The sequence below is a fragment of the Hyperolius riggenbachi genome, chromosome 11, assembly GCF_040937935.1.
Source record: "Hyperolius riggenbachi isolate aHypRig1 chromosome 11, aHypRig1.pri, whole genome shotgun sequence".
Taxonomy (NCBI): Eukaryota; Metazoa; Chordata; class Amphibia; order Anura; family Hyperoliidae; genus Hyperolius; species Hyperolius riggenbachi.
In genome coordinates this window covers 205633413-205654250 of record NC_090656.1, presented here as the reverse complement: position 1 = coordinate 205654250, position 20838 = coordinate 205633413, and the positions used below count along the sequence as shown (strand labels likewise).

General features: G+C 46.5%; 1 protein-coding gene across 4 annotated transcripts in view; it reads right to left on the bottom strand.

The window, feature by feature from the left end:
* Positions 1 to 20838, bottom strand: part of NUCB2 (nucleobindin 2) — a 129692-nt gene that overhangs the window by 97766 nt on the left and 11088 nt on the right. The gene's annotated exons all lie outside the window — the stretch shown is intronic.

Below are 20838 nucleotides of genomic sequence, written 5' to 3'. Positions count from 1 at the left end.
TTTCTTATGTTCTGCCTGTCTGCAAACATCTACAAGTTGCATTGCAATATGCATCCTCCCAGTGTACCTCACTCCATATTCATTTCATCTGCTCTGCTTTGCTCACCTTACTCAGCTTCTCATGAACTGTTAGCTCTCCTGAAATCTCTCTCTCCCTCCAGCAGCTCAAAAACCTCACAAACATTTAAATCCCATTCACATTTGCTTACTCTCTCCCTCCTGCTCTTACTTGCTGCTGGTGATATATCACCTAACCCCGGGCCTCAGCCTGCTGCCAGACAAGCATCCCCTGCTGACCCGCTTCACAGCTCTCTGTCCACAAACAACTTAAACACCCATCCTCGCCCCAACCTCATTTCCATCCATCCCACTCACAAGCACATGCTCCCCCTACCCTGCGGTCTCTGGAATGCCAGATCCGTCCGCAATAAACTTACAGAGGTCCACAACCTCTTCCTCTCCAAATCCCTCACCATCCTCGCACTCACTGAGACATGGCTCACCCCCTCTGACTCTGCCGCAGAGGCTGCCCTCTCATACGGGGGGCTTCACCTCAGTCACACCCCCAGACCAGACAACAGGACCGGGGGGGGGGGGAGGGGTGGGTCTGCTCCTCTCCCCATCCTGCACATTTCGTGTCCTCACTCCACCTTCCTCCCTACAATTCACATCATTTGAGGCCCACACTATCCGCCTCTACAATCCCCTCCCAGCCATTGTTGCAGTCTTATACCGCCCTCCGGGCTCCACCCCACAATTTCTCGACAACCTTGCCTCCTGGCTCCCACACATCCTCTCCTCTGACCTCCCCACCATCATCCTCGGGGATTTCAATATACCCATTAATGAACCCAAGAACTCTGTTGCGACCCGGCTACTCACCATAGCCAACTCACATGGCCTAGTACAACACACCAACGCCCCCACTCACACTGCACGTCACACTCTCGACCTTATATTCACTAAATCCACCACCATTGCAGACCTCGACATCGCACCATTTCCACCCTCAGACCATTACCTTCTCGCCTTCAACCTCCTCACGGAAGGCACCTCCAAACTACCCCCCACCCACCTGGTCGATGGCAGCGAGACCTACGCAAGCTCAACCCTGGCGTCCTTGCTGACTCCCTCCATGGCCTATCCTCCACTCTCCCCACCCTAACCTGTCCTAATCTTGCTGCAGCTCAGTATCACCAAATTCTCTCATCAGCCCTAGAGAAAGCTGCTCCACCAATATTCCGCCGCAACCAACCCCCTAACCCCCAGCCCTGGCGCACTACCCATACTCGCAACCTCCAGAGGGAAACACGCGCCACTGAACGAAAATGGCGGAAAACTCGACTAAACCAGGATTTCCTACAGTACAAGACTAACCTGCAGCAGTTCCACACTGCCCTTGCTCATGCGAAGCAGGAATACTTTACCAAGCTCATCGGAGCACAAGCTTCCAATCCCCGGCGTCTTTTTAGCACCTTCAACTCCCTGCTTAAACCCACCCCCCCACCTTCTGTTTCCTCCCTCTCTGCCACAGATTTAGCCACCCACTTCACCAACAAAATAGTCTCCATCCGTCAGGAAATATCCAATCTTCAATCTTCACCTCCCACCTGCTCACAACCTACTCCTTCTCCACCCTATCCTCCCCTCACCTCCTTCACTCCTACTACCACTGAGGAGGTCAACCACCTACTGCAGACTTCCCATACCACTACCTCCCCCCTTGACCCTATCCCTTCTGATCTACTTCAGCCTCACTTCACGGATCTGGCCCCAGTCCTCACTACCATGTTTAACCTCTCCCTATCCACAGGCACCTTCCCCTCAGACTTCAAGCAGGCCACTGTACTGCCTCTGCTCAAGAAACCCTCCCTCGACCCCTCGCTACCCTCCAACTACCGCCCGATCTCCCTCCTCCCCTTCGCCTCAAAACTCCTTGAGCGTCTGGTTCACAAACGCCTGACCCATTACCTCAATGCCAACTCACTACTAGACCCACTGCAATCTGGATTTCGGCCTGCCCACTTAACCGAAACGGCTCTCACCAAAGTGGTCAATGACCTTGCCTTAGCTAAAGCTGAAGGTAAATACACCATTCTCCTCCTCCTTTACCTTTCAGCAGCTTTTGATACAGTAGATCATCCCCTACTCCTCCAGTCCCTCCAATCCATGGGCATTCACGATCTCGCCCTGACCTGGCTTTCATCCTACCTCTCCAACCGCTCCTTCACGACCTCCTTCAATGAGTCCTCGTCCACCCCCAACCACCTCTCAGTGGGAGTCCCCCAAGGCTCGGTCCTTGGCCCCCTACTGTTCTCCCTATACACATCCTCCATTGGCAAGGTTATCTCCTCCATGGGTTTTAACTATCATCTGTATGCAGATGACACCCAAATCTATCTCCACACCCCTGACATATCCACCACTACCATGGACAAGGTCTCCTCCTGCCTATCTGCCATCTCCTCCTGGATGTCCGCTAGGTTCCTAAAACTAAATCTAGACAAAACGGAATTTATGATCCTCCCACCCCGGTCATCCCTGGACCTCCCAGATCTGCAAGTCACTGTTAACCACACTACTATTCACCCTACCTCTCAAGCCCGCTGTCTGGGTGTCACCCTGGACTCCGCACTCTCCTTCACTCCCCACATCCAAAACCTCACAAAGTCCTGCAACTTCCACCTTCGTAACATCTGTAAGATTCGCCCTTTCCTGACCCCTGCCACCACCAAACTCCTCATCCATGCCCTCATAATTTCCCGCCTCGACTACTGCAATGCCCTTCTGTCTGGACTCCCTAAGACCCGAATAGCCCCACTGCAGTCCATCATGAATGCGGCTGCCAGAATTATCCACTCCTCCCATCGCTCCACCAGGGCGGCTCCCCTCCGTGAATCCCTCCACTGGCTTCCTATCCAGTCCAGAATCAGATTCAAGATATTGTGTCTGACCTACAAATTGATCCACAAAACCTGTCCAACCTACATTTCTGATCTTACTCAGAGATACACACCAAGCCGCTCACTCCGCTCCTCCAATGAACTTCGCCTGACCGTCCCCCGCATCACCCAGTCCCATGCACGCCTCCAAGACTTCTCAAGAGCCGCTCCGACACTATGGAACTCCCTACCTCCACCCATTAGGGCAGCCCCCTCCTTCAACACCTTCAAGAAGGCCCTCAAAACTCACCTTTTCACTCTTGCCTACCACCCCTCACAATTGCTCTAAACCCACAGCCGAACTCTGGTCCCCTACCTCTCGTGTCCCTACCTCTCCCTCTAGATTGTAAGCCTTTGGGCAGGGTCCTCACTCCTTTTGTGTCCTACCTGATCATGCACCTCCATTACTGTGCACCCATGCTATGCATTTGAGTGAACCTAACTTGCCTAACTCCATGCTCCCATCCAGTGACTGACTAAGCATTACCTTGTACTCATACTGTGCTGTGTGATCTGGTTTTCTTGTATTCCTGTATTGTCATATTGCGGTTTGTCACCCCTAAATATTGTCTGTAACCTAAATTAATGTCCAGCGCTGCGTAATATGTTGGCGCTTTATAAATACAACAAATAAATAAATAAATAATAAAATAGTCAACAGGGTCGCAAGAAGCGTGTGGAAAAACCAAGGCGCAAAATAACTGCCCATAAACTGAGAAAAGGTCAAGCATGCAGCTGCCAAGATGCCACTTGCCACCAGCTTGGCCATATTTCAGAGCTGCAACATCACTGGAGTGCCCCAAAAGCACAAGGTGTGCAATACTCAGAGACATGGCCAAGGTAAGAAAGGCTGAAAGACGACCACCACTGAACAAGACACACAAGCTGAAACGTCAAGACTGGGCCAAGAAATATCTCAAGACTGATTTTTCTAAGGTTTTATGGACCGATGAAATGAGAGTGAGTCTTGATGGGCCAGATGGATGGGCCCGTGGCTGGATTGGTAAAGGGCAGAGAGCTCCAGTCCGACTCAGACGCCAGCAAGGTGGAGGTGGAGTACTGGTTTGTGCTGGTATTATCAAAGATGAGCTTGTGGGGCCTTTTCGGGTTGAGGATGGAGTCAAGCTCAACTCCCAGTCCTACTGCCAGTTTCTGGAAGACACCTTCTTCAAGCAGTGGTACAGGAAGGAGTCTGCATCCTTCAAGAAAAACATGATTTTCATTCAGGACAATGCTCCATCACACGCGTCCAAGTACTCCACAGCGTGGCTGGCAAGAAAGGGTATAAAAGAAGAAAAACTAATGACATGGCCTCCTTGTTCACCAGATCTGAACCCCATTGAGAACCTGTGGTCCATCATAAAATGTGAGTTCTACAAGGAGGGAAAGCCTTACACCTCTCTGAACAGTGTCTGGGAGGCTGTGGTTGCTGCTGCACGCAATGTTGATGGTGAACAGATCAAAACACTGACAGAATCCATGGATGGCAGGCTTTTGAGTGTCCTTGCAAAGAAAGGTGGCTATATTGGTCACTGATTTGTTTTTGTTTTGTTTTTGAATGTCAGAAATGTAGATTTGTGAATGTTGAGATGTTATATTGGTTTCACTGGTAAAAATAAATAATTGAAATGGGTATAAATTTGTTTTTTTGTTAAGTTGCCTAATATATATGCACAGTAATAGTCACCTGCACACACAGATATCCCCCTAAAATAGCTCAAACTAAAAACTACTTTCAAAAATATTCAGCTTTGATATTAATTAGTTTTAGATTGTTGGGTTCATTGAGAACATGGTTGTTGTTCAATAATAAAATTATTCCTCAAAAATACAACTTGCCTAATAATTCTGCACTCCCTGTATAGGCTCGTACACACATCTGATCAAAGGCAACGACGGGTCCGTCGTCACCTCCCGCAGTCTGACGGTGGACTGATAAGGCTGTTTCTGAGCGATCTGCCTGGCGTCCCTACCCATGTCCTTGTCCTCCATCACCCTGTGTCTACTGAGGGAGTGCAGTGATTGGGCCCAATTACGAGCCGTGGTCCCGTCGTCAAGAGCGCGGGTCCTATTAAAATGGAAGCAGGGAGCAGTGAGTGGCTGGGATTGGCGGTCTGGGGCAGCAACCCCATCTGATTAGTACTTTGCATCCCAAAGGCTACCGTACTTTCTGGAATCAGCGAAGGCGCGGCTATGTATGTGTGTGCAGTACAGTGGCAGGACCGCGGTGGAATTTCTCCCACATCCCAGCACAACCCCACTTTCACTGGTAGAGGATGCAAGAAGTTTGCCAGTGAAAGCACCAGTGAAGATTGCAAGCAGCCGCGGTTGCCAGCGAGGATGCAAGCCGGAGGGGACTGGGGGTCTGAGGAATCACCAGATCAAGTTAGAGTTTCCTGCTGGGGCCAGGTGAGAATTTCTAGAGCAACTGCCGGGACCACAGTTAGTAGGCTTAGCGCGGAGCGGCGGTAGCAGCATGTGGGAGCAGTGAGTTTCACTCTGTCTATTTACTATATCTAAAAGCTGGGACGCCACCCCGCAGCACATTTCTCTCTCAGGATCTCTCTGCCTCTACCAAGGGCCTCTCCACCCCCCCCTTTTTTATTTTTTTTTTACATACTGGTAGATCACACTGCTGAGGTTTAGGGGCAGGTTAATGGGGCAGTAGGAGACCTAGTGGGGCAGCCCCTGCACCATAGATGCACCAGGCGTAGCAAATATATTTTTTTCCCCTGGTTTTTAACCTCAAAACCCTGGTGCGTCTTATGGTCAGGAGCATCTTATAGTCCGGAAAATACGGTATATGAGATGCTTACACTGTAATGGTATTATCTTTTAGTCTTATATTTCTTGTGATAGTCCTAACCAGGTCTTTTTACAAGATGCTACTAGCACTTTTGTATAGTTGTCTATACACTATTGTATTATTTTATACTTTCTATGTTTCCTTGTCAATTTCTTACTTGAAAATACAAAATTTTATTACAAAAAAAATAATAATAATAATATAGGATGTGTATTTCCAGTCCGGTCAGGTAAACTGATAGAAAACTGATGCATAAGGGCCGGTTCACATTTGCAATAAAAACGTAACAGTTTGGTACTCTTTTTGGGAGCGGACAAAATGGAGGAGCGGATATTAATGTTAAAAATTATTAGCCGGATCCATTGGATACGTTCCTGAAAACTGAAAGGAGAATTGTAACGATAGGTGTCAGCAACCAGAGAGAGAATCTGATTCTTGGCGATCTGCAGTATCCCCAAGAATACAGATACCGTATATACTCGCAAGCAAGCCGACCCGCATGTAAGCCGACCCCCCCACTTTTACCCCAAAAAACAGGAAAAAATGATTGACCCTCATGTAAGCCGGGGGTAGGAAACGCTGGCCGCGTGATCCCCCCAGTATGTCCCAGTATAGCTAGTATAGTGCCCAGTATAGGTAGGTAGTGCTCAGTATAGCTAGTAAAATGCCCCAGTATAGCTAGTATAGTGCTCAGTATAGCTAGTATAGTGCTCAGTATAGCTAGTATAGTGCTCATTATAGCTAGTATAGTGCTCAGTATAGCTAGTATAGTGCTCATTATAGCTAGTATAGTGCTCATTATAGCTAGTGAAGTGCCCCAGTTTAGCTAGTATAGTGCTCAGTATAGGTAGGTAGTGCTCAGTATAGCTAGTAAAATGCCCCAGTATAGCTAGTATAGTGCTCAGTATAGCTAGTATAGTGCTCAGTATAGCTAGTATAGTGCTCAGTATAGCTAGTATAGTGCTCATTATAGCTAGTATAGTGCTCAGTATAGCTAGTATAGTGCAGTATAGTGCTCAGTATAGCTAGTATAGTGCTCAGTATAGCTAGTATAGTGCTCAGTATAGCTAGTATAGTGCTCAGTATAGCTAGTATAGTGCTCATTATAGCTAGTGAAGTGCCCCAGTTTAGCTAGTATAGTGCTCAGTATAGGTAGGTAGTGCTCAGTATAGCTAGTAAAATGCCCCAGTATAGCTAGTATAGTGCTCAGTATAGCTAGTATAGTGCTCAGTATAGCTAGTATAGTGCTCATTATAGCTAGTATAGTGCTCAGTATAGCTAGTATAGTGCTCATTATAGCTAGTATAGTGCTCAGTATAGCTAGTATAGTGCTCATTATAGCTAGTGAAGTGCCCCAGTTTAGCTAGTATAGTGCTCAGTATAGGTAGGTAGTGCTCAGTATAGCTAGTAAAATGCCCCAGTATAGCTAGTATAGTGCTCAGTATAGCTAGTATAGTGCTCAGTATAGCTAGTATAGTGCTCAGTATAGTGCTCAGTATAGCTAGTATAGTGCTCAGTATAGCTAGTATAGTGCTCAGTATAGCTAGTGAAGTGCCCCAGTTTAGCTAGTATAGTGCTCAGTATAGTGCCCCATTATAGCTAGTATAGTGCCCCCAGTATAGCTAGTATAGTGCCCCCAGTATAGCTAGTATAGTGCCCCCAGTATAGCTAGTATAGTGCCCCCAGTATAGCTAGTATAGTGTCCCCAGTATAGCTAGCAGTGCTCAGTATAGTGCCCCATTATAGCTAGTATAGTGCCCCATTATAGCTAGTATAGTGCCCCCAGTATAGCTAGTATAGTGCCCCATTATAGCTAGTATAGTGCCCCCAGTATAGCTAGTATAGTGCTCAGTATAGTGCCCCATTATAGCTAGTATAGTGCCCCCAGTATAGCTAGTATAGTGCCCCCAGTATAGCTAGTATAGTGCCCCCAGTATAGCTAGTATAGTGCCCCCAGTATAGCTAGTATAGTGCCCCCAGTATAGCTAGTATAGTGCCCCATTATAGCTAGTATAGTGCCCCATTATAGCTAGTATAGTGCCCCATTATAGCTTGTATAGTGCCCCATATAGCTAGCATAGTGCCCCAGTATGTGTGGGTGGGTAGGTGCTGTCCCTCCCCGCTCCCCCCGCGGCCGCCGCTGCTATTACCTTAGGCGGCGCCGCTTCCTCTATCCCCATCCTCCTCCGGTAACTCATTCACAGCAGCGCGCCTCTCGCTGCTGTGATGACGAGGAAACCATAGAGAGCGGCTTCCTGTAGCGGCGACGCCGTTACTATGGGAACCGCTCTCTATGGTTTCCTGCGTCATCGTAGCAGCGGGGGGCGCGCTGCTGTGAATGAGTTACCGGAGGAGGACGGGGATAGAGGAAGCGGCGCCGCCTAAGGTAATAGCAGCGGTGGCCGCGGGGGGAGCGGGGAGGGACAGCACCTATCCACCCACCCACGACTCGCAAGCAAGCCGACCACCCAACTTTTGGCCCACTTTTGGGGGGTCAAAAATTCGGCTTGCTTGCGAGTATATACGGTATACCTGATTGGGGATCTGCAGAATCGCCAATAATCAAATACGTCTAACCTCTTGACACCTGAGTGTGTAAGTGTTTTGGTGCAACAGTAACCTTTGGACCACCGGGGTAGCAGGTGGTCCAATAAGTAGAGAAGACCCTACTGCAGTCAAGGACACCTGGAGAGGGAGTCCCTGACTGATAAGGAGCAGTGTCCCCTCTGTAGAGCAGGGGACCCCTGCGGAAAGGCTGGACACCCTGCGGGGGGTGACAGCCAGAAGGTCAGACAGGCCGGGTCGGCAACAGAGTATCAGATATGCAAAGTACCAAATCAGAGATCAAAAGAATAGTCAGGAAAGCTACAGGTCATAACAGATATCAGAACAAAGCCTAGTCTGAGGTGTGAGGTCCGTGATCTCAACACCCTGGAGCTATGCTAGAGAATAACAGATGATATACAGTATTCCTAGTCTGGGGTGTGAGGGCCGTGATCTCAACACCCTGGAACTATGCTAGAGAATAACACAGATGATATACAGTAACTGGCTAAGTGTGGATTCCCAGGTCCTCCTGGTTCCACCACACTGAAGGATCTGACTAAGGTCTGAGTGCTAACACATAGGCATTCGCAACGCCAGACAACCAGCAACTGAACTGCAGGAGATATATAAAAGCGCTCCACAGCGCCGCCCAGCTCCCATCAACCAATCACTGACCGATCAGGGATCAGCTGACCGCCCTGATCAGCTCTCCATCTGTGTGCACTACTAGGTCCAGACAGCCCAGACACATGTTGCTGCGGGGAAACCGCCGCAGTGGACGCGGAATCCGCCGCCCTACCGTCAGAACACGCAGCGGCCCCCACGCCATTCCTCCCATGTGCACCACCAGTTCCAGATAACCCAGACGCATGCTGACACGGACAAACCGCCGCATCACACGCGAAATCAGCCGCCTTACTGTCAGAACATGCGGCGGCTTTTCCGCTATTCATCACAAGAATCCAGATTTGGCACTTTTTCCAGAGAGCCGATCCCCACGGAGGCAATGAAAGTCAATGTAAAAATGGATCTTCTGTTCCCACACAGAACTTTGCACTTAAATCATATGCCAAAGCGGATTGCCTAAACTTCCTGCTCCTCCCCTCAGCAGTACAGGACTTCCTGTTTACAAGTAGGGCTTCAAACATGTCAGCCAATCGGTATTTTAGCGGTACATTAAAATGTAGACCGGTAAAACGGTACATTAACATTAAAACGGTACATTAAAAATAAAGCAGTACATTAAACGAGGTCATATGGGTAAAACATTGCTTGGTACAGCATAACCACTCCCAATTCCTTCCTATTGGTCAAAAAAGGTACATTACAAGCACCCATAAGGAAGTACGCGTTTTTACCCTATGTTAAAACGTCCTGGAAACATTCTACAAAAAGCACACAATTGTGGAAAACAGATACGTTTTCAAAAAAACTGATGATTTGTATAGTAGACATATTTATCATCGGTCTCTGCACCACAGAAGCTTACACTCTTACATTCCCACTCCAATCAAAGACTATATGCAGTATGTCTGATATGTTCCAAAGCTCTGAACAGATTTTTGTTTCAGAAACCTCAGTATCTGCACCACAAATGCTTACACTCTAATGTTCCAACTCCAATCACAAACTTTGCATGTCTGATGTGTTCCATAACTACATTTCATTGTAGCTGGAACATCAGCCTCTAGAATTCAACACAAGAGCTTACAATCTAAACACATTTAAATATGGAATATACTGGGATGCAAACTGGTTATCAGGGCATATAAACGCTGACACTATTAGCAGGAACCAGCTTTTCCAGTGCATCTGGAATCTAATCCAACAGACTTTAATGTAATTGGAAACAAATTATCACACTTTGCCCAGAGGGTTGAGGCCAAAAATGTACAAAAGAAAATGTATTACAAAGGTAACCTAAAATCTCATTGGTGGTTGGGTGCCTAGGTTCATGCTACCCCCACTTGTGAGAATCGTGTCCTAGATACGGACAAGAGGCTCATGTACTGCAACACTTTATGTACTGCAACAAATGTATTGCTCAAACAGTGGTCAGATTATGTGGGGGGAAAAGGGTCTTTCCTGACCCCCCCCCCATAAAGTGGGGTGTAGCTATCTCCTCCCACCACACTCCACTCAGTTTGTAATGCTGCACATGAGTCAAGCAAGAAACCTGTATTGGTTTGATAGATAAAGTCACCACAGTCTGCACGCTTGTATAAACGCATAAAGGTGCCATGGTTTGAAATGTAATATTTATGACTAGTCTGCTCGAGGGCCCATAGGGGCCAACCAATCTAGGTAAATAAGCCTTCACAGAAGGTATAGCTGAGGTACAAAAAAGGGAAGGAATGCAAAAGGGTGAATCCGGTTGCTAGGCATCCCTAGCAACCTGATGGGAAGTAACATCACAGGATGTGACGTCACGAACACCGGAACGAGGCTTGTACAGCGCTACCCGAGCCGAGAAGATGGGAGTTTCTCACACAGGGGAGAGGGCTGGGTGGCTGCATCCTGGAGCAAGTAGGGAAACTTCTCTAAACAGGGAACATGCATTTCCATTCACGGGTAGGTGGAGTCCAGATTGGACACAGGTGAGGGGAGGTCCCTAATCACCTATTTATACTTGGCTAGCACACTAGCCGATCAGCTCTGACTTGGTCTGATGCTAGAGGAAGCTCTGTTGGTTGGTGGGGGGATTCTGTATACTGTATTATGATTTGTGTGCAACTCTTCTCCTGACAACGCCCCGATTAAGGGGTGAAACAATTATTGAGCAGCACTCCATCCATCTCTTCATGGGGGGGGGGGGGGGAGATTCATTTATTTTCAAAAGCACTTAGTGAATGGCAGTTGTACCTCAGCAATACCTTCTGTGAAAGCTTATTTGCATAGATTGGTTGGCCCCTATGGGGCCTCGAGCAGACTAGTGATAGATATTGCCTTTCAAACCATAGCACCTTTATGCGTTTATACAAGCATACAGACTGTGGTGACTTTATTTATCAAACCAATACAGGTTTCTTGCTGGACTCATGTGCAGCATTACAAACTGAGTGGAGTGTGGTGAGAGGAGATGGCTACACCCCACTTTATTTATTAGTGGGGGAAGGATCAGCAAAGACCCTTTTCCCCCCACATAATCTCACCACTGTTTGAGCAATACATTTGTTGCAGTACATAAAGTGTTGCAGTACATGAGCCTCTTGTCCGTATCTAGGACACGATTCTCACAAGTGGGGGTAGAATGAACCTAGGCACCCAACCACCAATGAGATTTTAGGTTACCTTTGTAGTCAATTTTTTTTTGTACATTTTTGGCCTCAGCCCTCTGGGCAAAGTGTGATAATAATATTTTGCCAGTACGGTTCCGGTAGTGTAATATATTTGTAATTGGAAACTGTCTGTAACAGAAAGGGATGATTGTACGAATGTGATTTCCTCACACAAACACTGAGAAAGGCGGATAATCCGGGATAATCTCTGGCGGCATTGCACAATGCTTGGAAGAATAGATGATGTGTCCTCATGTAAATGGGAGAAGAAAGATACGTACCCGGAAACTTAGGCAGGTCCTGGAGCCAGGTGTCAGAGAGATTAATCTATTTGATTTATAGATGACAGTACATACAGATGTAAATAGTGACTTTGCCCCCCACCCTCAAAAAAATTAACACACACACACAATCTACTCATACTTTGAATGATCTATACTGTAAGTGTACACAAAGCCAGCTGTACACCTGAGGTGTTCTGCTTGTGAGCAGCTGCAAGGGAAGGGTTTGGATTAAAAAGCCTTGCACACACGTATGAGGCACGTTGCCTAGCGTGGATCGAAACCCGATCCCTGGGGTGACATTACAGAGCAGAAGTTGTACAGATGCGTTGTTAGCCTGCAGGCGAGCAGCATGTTCCGTTGCTATGCAAGGGGGGCAGAATGCTGGCGGAGTGGGCTTGACGTCACATGGTGGCTGAAGTAAATGGGGAGAAAAGTGCACTCTGTTGTTGATCAGCAGAAGCAATTCACCAGGCTGATTGATGGCCGAGGCGTCAAGAGGCAATAAATACTGTAATGTTTGGACTATAAAGGCTCGTACACATGTCTGACTGAAGCCAACGACGGGTCCGTCGGCACCTCCCGCTGGGCGGATCGTTCAGAAACAGCCTTATCAGTCCGCCGACAGACTGTACACACGCTGTACTGTCTGCTGAAAACCCGCCCAGCGGGAGGTGCCGACGGACCCATCGCTGGCATCAGTCAGACGTGTGTACGAGCCTTAAGACTCACTTTTTCTCCCCCAAAAGTGTGGAAAAAAAGTCACTGCGTCTTACAGTCCAAATGCAGGGAGTTCCTGACTTCTGAACGCCTGCAAATACAAACCTCCAACCCGCCGCTATGTCGAGGACTCCCTGTACTGTGCCCATGCAGAGGGGGACACAGGGGGACAAACAGAAGACACAAAGGGGCATAGAGGAGGACACAAGGAAGACAGAGGTGGACACAGGAGATCACAAGGGGGACAGAGGAGGACACAGGGAGACACAAGAGGTACAAAGGGGTATGAGGTACAAAGGGGGCATAATCCACAAGATTCCCCTTCACCATGAATGCACCAGGTCTACTGTATCATTTTTCCTCCTGGTTTTTGTCCTCTACGCTTAGGTGCGTCTAAAAGTGTGAAAAATATGGTATATATGCAACATCTCATGGTGCCTGCCCTGCACTGAATCAACAGTGTCAGTTCACCAATGCTGAGAACACAGACAGATCCTTACTAAAATGGGATTCCAAGAAATACTGTTCCTGGAAGAAGCAGAGGAAGGGTAGAGGGTCTCTCTATTAAGCTACATACACAATTGTCCCCCGTTGCATGTGTGCACGCGAACAGGGAGCGACAGCTCCCTGCCGGCGACAGCTGTCCACACGTCTCGCCAGAAAGGCAGAGACGCGGCGGAAGCTGTTTGTGAATGGAGCATCCCCCGGCCGGATGCTCCATTCACGTGTGTAGGTCTCCTGTCGCTAGCCCGCATACTCACGCGGGACTAGCGACAGTTCCGGCGAAGTTGCGGCAACAGCTGTAGCCGGCGATTGAACATGTCAATCGCCTGGCGACAGCTCCGACAGGCGACGGTTCGGGGCGCTCGCGTCATACACACAGGCGACCTGTCACCGCAAAACGCGCGTGCCACGTGTGTATGAGCCATTACACTGTCCCTGCTACAGAGACTTACACTGTCCCTGCTACAGAGACTTCCCCTCGCTTCCTGACCTGGTCACATCTGACCCATGTGGCAGGAAGTGAAGGACAACCTCTCCAATGGAAAGCAATAAAACTCTACAGCCCTATTTACACTTAAAGTGGACCCAAACTAAAAATACAAGATTTCAGAAATAAAATCTATTTTCTAAATTATAATAATAAATATCAGCCTTTTTTCAGCTGAATGACGACAAATATAAAATATTTTACATTTATTGGAGAAACCCCTCCCTTCCTTTCAAATTGCCCGGGACAAAATACAGCAAACTGGTGGAGTAGATGGTGTCCAGCAAAGGAGGAATTGCTAATGGCTGCCACCTGTATAACCCTAGTTATGCAAAGAGGAGGGTGAAAAGCATGCGCTGAAATGCTCATAGGCTTGAAGGAGTGTTTATTTATCTTTGTATGTGTCAGAGTGGTGCAACTAAATATTTTGAATTAAAAAAATGTTTGGTTTGGGTCCGCTTTAATGCATTGTGCTGAGTTGCGTCGCACCCCATTTTGGTCTATGGGATGCAACTCAACGCATTAAAGGGGAACTTCAGCCTAAACAAACATACTGTCATCAAGTTACATTAGTTATGTTAATTAGAATAGATAGGTAATATGATCTCTTACCCACCCTGTTTTAAAAGAACAGGCAAATGTGTGTGATTCATGGGGGCTGCCATCTTTGTCATGGGGGCAGCCATCTTTTTGGTTGAAAGGAGGTGACAAGGAGCAGGAGACACAGTTCCAACTGTCCTGTGTCCTGATTACCCCTCCCAGCTGCACACGCTAGGCTTCAAATGTCAAATTCAAAATGTAAAAAAAAAAAAATTGCACCAAAACAGCAGAACGAGAACATCAGAAATCCCATCATGCTTTGCACAGCATCAGGGGAAAAAAAGCCCGGGCAGTTTTCTTCTGTGCAGCTAAAAATGAGGCTTGTATAAGAGAAACAAAAGTTCTGATGCTGTGAAACTGTTAAAGAAACACCAAACCTTTTCAGTGCTGCTGAGTCAATTTTTAGTCCGGAGGTTCACTTTAAGGGCCATATGCAATTCCCTTTTTCACCTGATTTTTCTCCTAGGTGATAATTTTAAACTTGTCAATAAAACGCCTTTTAAGCAACCAGAAAGTGCAAAAATACTCAAAATAAAATTTTGTTAGTACTTTATCACCAACTTTTTGGTACTTTTTTAGTTGAGAAGTGCTGGAAAGTTATTTTAAATCGAAGATGAAAAATTATAATTTATAGGAGAAAAAAGTCAGGTGAAAAAGTGAATTGCATATGGCCCTAAGTGGAGATAGGGCCTAAAAAGCAGTTCTAACTTGTCTTCACCATCCTAGAGCTTAACTGAGTGCAAGCTCCTAGGGGAAGATACCGAGAATTACATCTGCATACAGGACAAGGGGAGTACTACTGTGTAGCATCTATGCATACAGAATAAGAGAAGATACTGAGAATTACACCAGCATACAGGACAAGGAAAGCAATACTGTGCAGTATCCATACATGCAGTCGCAGAATCAGAGCAGATCCTTAGAATTACACCCAGCATACAGGACTAGAGAAGTGTTACTGTGCAGCCTCTATACATACAGAATAAGAGCAGATCATGGGAATTACACCCAGCATACAGGACTAGAGAAGTGCTACTGTGCAGCCTCCTCACATACAGAATAAGAGCAGATCATGGGAATTACAACTGCCATACAGGACAAAGGAATTGTTACTGTGCATCCTCCATGCATACAGAATAAGAGAAGACACTGAGAATAACAACTGGAACACAGGACAAGGAGCCCTACTGTACAGAATAAAAGCAGCTAGTGATAATTACACCTGGCATAAATGTCCTATAATAGGACTATACGATAATATTTTTTTAATGAATATCCATTTCCATACAATGACAGAAGATCATGCCAAGCAAAAAACCTTAATGGCTGATGCCCCACCCAGAGGGTAATAGCCAGCCATCTGAGATGTGTCTGGAGAAGATCCTTCACAATGGAAAATGACAGATTGACCACAATGTTATAAATATGAATTTTAACAAAGCTAATTTCTCTTAAAAAAAAAAAAAAAAAAAAAAAAAAAAAAGGGCTTGTCAGACAGTCTAACACATTATACCCATTATACCCATGCCTACTTAAAAGGGAAGGTTCAGGGACAATAAAAAAAAAAAAAATCAAAATCCACTTACCTGGGGCTTCCTCCAGCCCGTGGCAGGCAGGAGATGCCCTCGGCGCCGCTCCGCAGGCTCCCGGTGGCCGACCCAACCTGGCCAGGCCGGCGGCCAGGTCGGGCTTCTTCTGCGCTCCATTATGCATTTCACACCGGCGCGCTGATGCAATCGGACGTCCTCCGGGCTGTACTGCGCAGGCTCAGTAGTTCAGCCCGGAGGACGTCCGATGACGTCAGCACGCCGGCGTGAAACGCATGGAGAGCAGAAGAAGCCCGACCTGGCCGCCTGCCTGGCCAGGTCGGGTCGGCCACCAGGAGCCTGCGGAGCGGTGCCGAGGGCACCTCCTGTCTGCCACGGGCTGGAGGAAGCCCCAGGTAAGTGGATTTTTTTTTTATTTTTTTTTATTGTCCCTGAACCTTCCCTTTAAGTAGTATGTTCGATCTTGAGCTGACCGACTCAGCAGCAGAGCTTACATTTCAAGAATCTATTCTGTGTCAATCAAAATCATGCGAACAGTAGTCTATTCCTTTACCATCAACTAATATTTTCCATCGTGCCCGATCAAGAAAATGTGTTGATTCAACCAGATATCGGCCAATTTTCATCAATCCAACAGAATAGAATCAGGGGCGTAACAACAGACCCTGAAAGGGATGCAGCCGCAGGGGGCCCCAGAAGCCACAGGGGGCCCCATCCTGAGAGACTGACAACTAAGGGCAAGGAGAGAAGAAAAAAAAAAACTTTTTGCTCTCTGCACAATTGTACTAATGACTGCATCTGCTCAGCCACTGATTAGGAATCATACAAAGTTTTGCAGACAAAGATTTGTAGACAGTCCCTATTCAGTGTGCATCAGGCTCTTGTGTACAGCACCCAGCCCCCTTGGTGGGAAGGGGGCCCCATCCAAAGTTTTGCAGGGTCCCAGTGATTTCTAGTTATGCCCCTGAATAGAATATAATTGATTCTCCACAAATCCAAGAAAGTGACCGAATGGAATTTCAAATTATACTGCTGAAAACATACTTTTAGAAAACAATGTTGTAACAGATGACCGGGTCCACCCAAAAGCAAGGCCCATCCCTACGTGGTGGCTGTACATGGAAAGACAGTTTTAGTGGTCCATATGACACGATTACAGTACAATTTGTTCTGAAGCTCATGGCACTGATTACAAACAGCCCCAAAGGTGGTGAGCCCCTTTACTGCCTTTGCCCAGGACTGATCTTGGGGGGGGGGGGGGGGGGGGGAAGAGTACAAGAGGAGAGGGCGACTGCATGGTTTGTATTGTACACTGTGGTTCTGGCCACCAAACACAGCATGCATCCTATAAGTGAATTATTATATGGCAGTATTATATGGCAGTATATATGACAAATAACCTCTTTGGGCTTCAATAAAATACTACAAGCCAAATGCGTTTGTGTTGCATCAGATCTCGGTCTTAAGATCTTAGCTGAGTTTAGACTCCTACAGAAGAGGGCGTTTCAATTCTGTCCTTTGACTTCTTAGTGTTATTACAATTCCCTGCCCTACCTTTGAGGGCTGTAATGCCAGTCACCACACGTGGGTGACAGAGGAGGTGGAGGACGTTCTACCTCAGTCACTTCACAAGCAGAGTAAACAAGTACATATGAGATCTCAAATATGCCGAGAGCGATGTTCCTCTAACCTGCTCCAATCAGAGGCCATGTTTGTAGTACACAAGACAGAACAAAATAAGACAAGTGAGCAATTCATCAACAACCAGGGGGTCTTGTCTTTCTGCTGGAACTACACTAATGAGAGGGATACAGAATCTGCCATGTTTATATCCTTTTCAAAAAGCCAGCTGCACAGGTATCGACTTCAGTAGTGTCTGAATCATACCTGGAACAAGCATGCGACAACCGCGGTCTGGACACCTGATTTGCACAATAGTCTTGACTCAGCAATTCAAAAAATGTAAGGCCTCTTTCACACTGAACGCTGGAGAACTGATCAGCTGTTCCATAGCAGTGCATTGTGGAAAACCTTCAGTTAAAATGCATCTCATGTGAACAGAGCCATAAAGCAGGGGGGACACTTGTCTTTCAGTTTTCTGCATACTTTTTCTGCACACCCTGTGTGTCTGTATGTAGAAAAACACATACATTTATTCACAGCTAATGTAACTGACAGAGAAAACTGACAAAATGTGCAGAATTATGCTGCAGGATGTGTTTTTTTCTGTGCGTGTAAAACGCATTAAGGCCTTGTACACATTGCGTTCCGTTCGCATTGGGCGTTTGACACAATTTTTTTGAGATTACCTTGGGTGGGCGGTGTGATTTTGTTAAAAGCACTTTTCTAAGCACTTTTCCATAGCAGTTTTGTAATTCACTCCCTGACGCAAGTGAGGAAGTGAACTCTTTGACCCGGAAAAGAATAAATACAATGTATTTATTCTAAAAAACGCGAACGCATTCGCTGCACAAAGCGATTTTGTGAGCGTTTGCGTTTTTCCTCTACCTTTCATTGAGGCAAAATCGCCTCAAAAATGGTAAAGGCACCGCTTTGCTGAGCGGATCGGAAACAAACTGCTCAGATGTGAACTCTAATAGGGAATCTTTGCACAGGTGTTTTTAGGGCGATTTTGAAAATCGCCTGCGCTTGAAAAAAGGGCAAAAACGCCCATAGTGTGAACAAACCCTAAGTGTGAACTAGCCCATTAATAACATGAGTTTCAGTTTTTCTGAGCAGAAACGCGCACAAAAACCCTGTTAGAACTTACCGGTAGCGGTATTTCAACGAATCCTCCAGGATGGCTAAAACATGAGAGGAAGCCTGCTCCACCCCAAAGGAAACACCCCCACAATTATTCAATTAGACAGACCATATAGGTCCTCCTCTGCCATAGTCCCTCAGTAAATATAGATTACAACCTAGGAGGACCCCATAAAGTAAGAACAATACTACCATATGTATGCATAATAATTAATCTAATATCTCCCAAGATAGGGAGGTAACTAAGGTAGCCATCCTGGAGGATTCGTTGAAATACCGCTACCGGTAAGTTCTAACAGGGTTTTAACAACTCATCCTCCAGGATGGCTAAATCATGAGAGACCAACGAGAAGTCTAATAAAGTTACCTTAGGGAGGGATGATGTTTTGTAGAACTTTTCTCCCAAAAGATAAGTCTTGAGCTGATAGTAGGTCGACTCTATAATGCTTCACAAAAGTCTGATGACTAGACCAGGTTGCCGCTTTACAGATCTGTTCTAAAGAGGCCCCTGATCTTTCAGCCCAGGAGGTAGCCAGGGATCTGGTAGAATGTGCATTCACAGCTTGGGGAATAGACTGTCCTGCCTTGGCATAGGCTAAGGTGATAACCTCTCTAATCCACCTCGCTATAGTACTTTTTGAAACTTGTAACCCTTTCCTTGACCCTGCGAAAGCTACAAACAAGTGATTAGATCTTCTGAAAGGCTTTGAGGCTTCCAGATAGGACAGTAGAATTCTCCCGACATCCAACTTGTTAAATTTTCCCTCTTTTTCATTGGAAGGAGGATCACAAAAGGATGGAATAATAATATCTTGAGATCTATGAAAGGCCGAAGATACTTTAGGGAGGTACGTAGGATCTGTTCTAAAGACTATTCTATCGGGAAACACAGTCATGTATGGGTCCTTTATTGAAAGGGCCTGAATGTCCCCAACCCTACGTGCCGACGTTATGGCGACTAAGAAAGCCGCCTTTAGAGTTAGCCATTTTATCGAAATTGAGTTGAGGGGCTCAAAAGGAGACTCAGTTAAATAATTCAAAACCAAACTTAAGTCCCAGGGAGGAAATAATTTTGACGGGATTGGTCTCGATCTGGATACTGCTTTTAGAAAATCAATAACTGCCTGTTCCTTGGCTAATTTGAAATTAAGAAAAAAGGATAGAGCCGCAACCTGGACTCTTAATGTGCTAGTGGCTAGTCCTAGTTCAACACCATCTGGTAAAAATTCCAAGATACTCGGTATTGTAGTTTCTTTTATGCTTTTTCTTTTCTTCCAAGAAGCAAATACCCTCCAAACTTTACAATAAATTTTACGTGTCGTCAACTTATGGCAATTGACTAACGTAGAAATAACTCTTTTGGAGAATCCTCTTAACTTCAGAGATTCCCCTTCAAGAGCCAGGCCGCTAGGGCAAATTTCTGAGGGTTCGGGTGCAAAGTCTCGGCTTGAGACAAAAGGTCAACCCTGGGAGGTAGAAACAAAGGTCCCTGTATAGAGAGTTGAAGTATTTTCGAAAACCATACTCTCCTCGGCCAGTGGGGGGCCACAAAAATTACTAGAGCTGACTCCCGCTCTATTTTCCACAAGGCTTTTGCTATCAAGTTGAAGGGAGGAAATGCATATAGAAGGTCCTTCGGCCATGGTACCGCTAGAGCATCCAGGTGTGCAAGGTTGGACGAGGGATGAAGTAAAAAGAACGTTTTGACTTTTGCGTTCTGTGGTGACGCGAACAGATCCACTGTCGGCTGTCCCCACTGAGTTACTATCAGGTCGAATACCTGTTTATTGAGAGACCATTCCGCTTCCGTGCATGGCTCTCTGCTTAGTCGATCTGCTAAAATATTTAGAGAGCCCTTTATATGCACCGCCGAGATCGTTTGCAGATTTATTTCTGCTATCTGTAAAATTTGTAGCGCTAAATCACTTAGATCTTTTGACCTCGTCCCTCCTTGCTTTTGAATGTAAGATACGGTTACCATATTGTCTGATAACACGGTCGGTTACATGGCAATTTTGTATGATCGGGAGAAATCTGAGCAGCGCCAATTTTACTGCCAGGAGCTCCCTGAAGTTGGAAGATTTGACTTGAATATCTGGAGTCCATTGTCCCTGAGCTTGGACATGCTCTAGATGGGCTCCCCAGCCATCTAGACTGGCGTCCGTATATATCCTCTTCTGAACTGGCGGATTCCATAAGCGACCCTGATTGAGGTTCGTGACCTCCTCCCACCAAAGGAGGGATGAGATCACACAGGGTGGAAGCGAATAGGACTGATCCAGACTCTCCCTGGATTTGTCCCAAACTGTTAGGAACCATTCCTGAAGAATGCGGGAATGAAATTGTGCCCAGATTACCCCCGG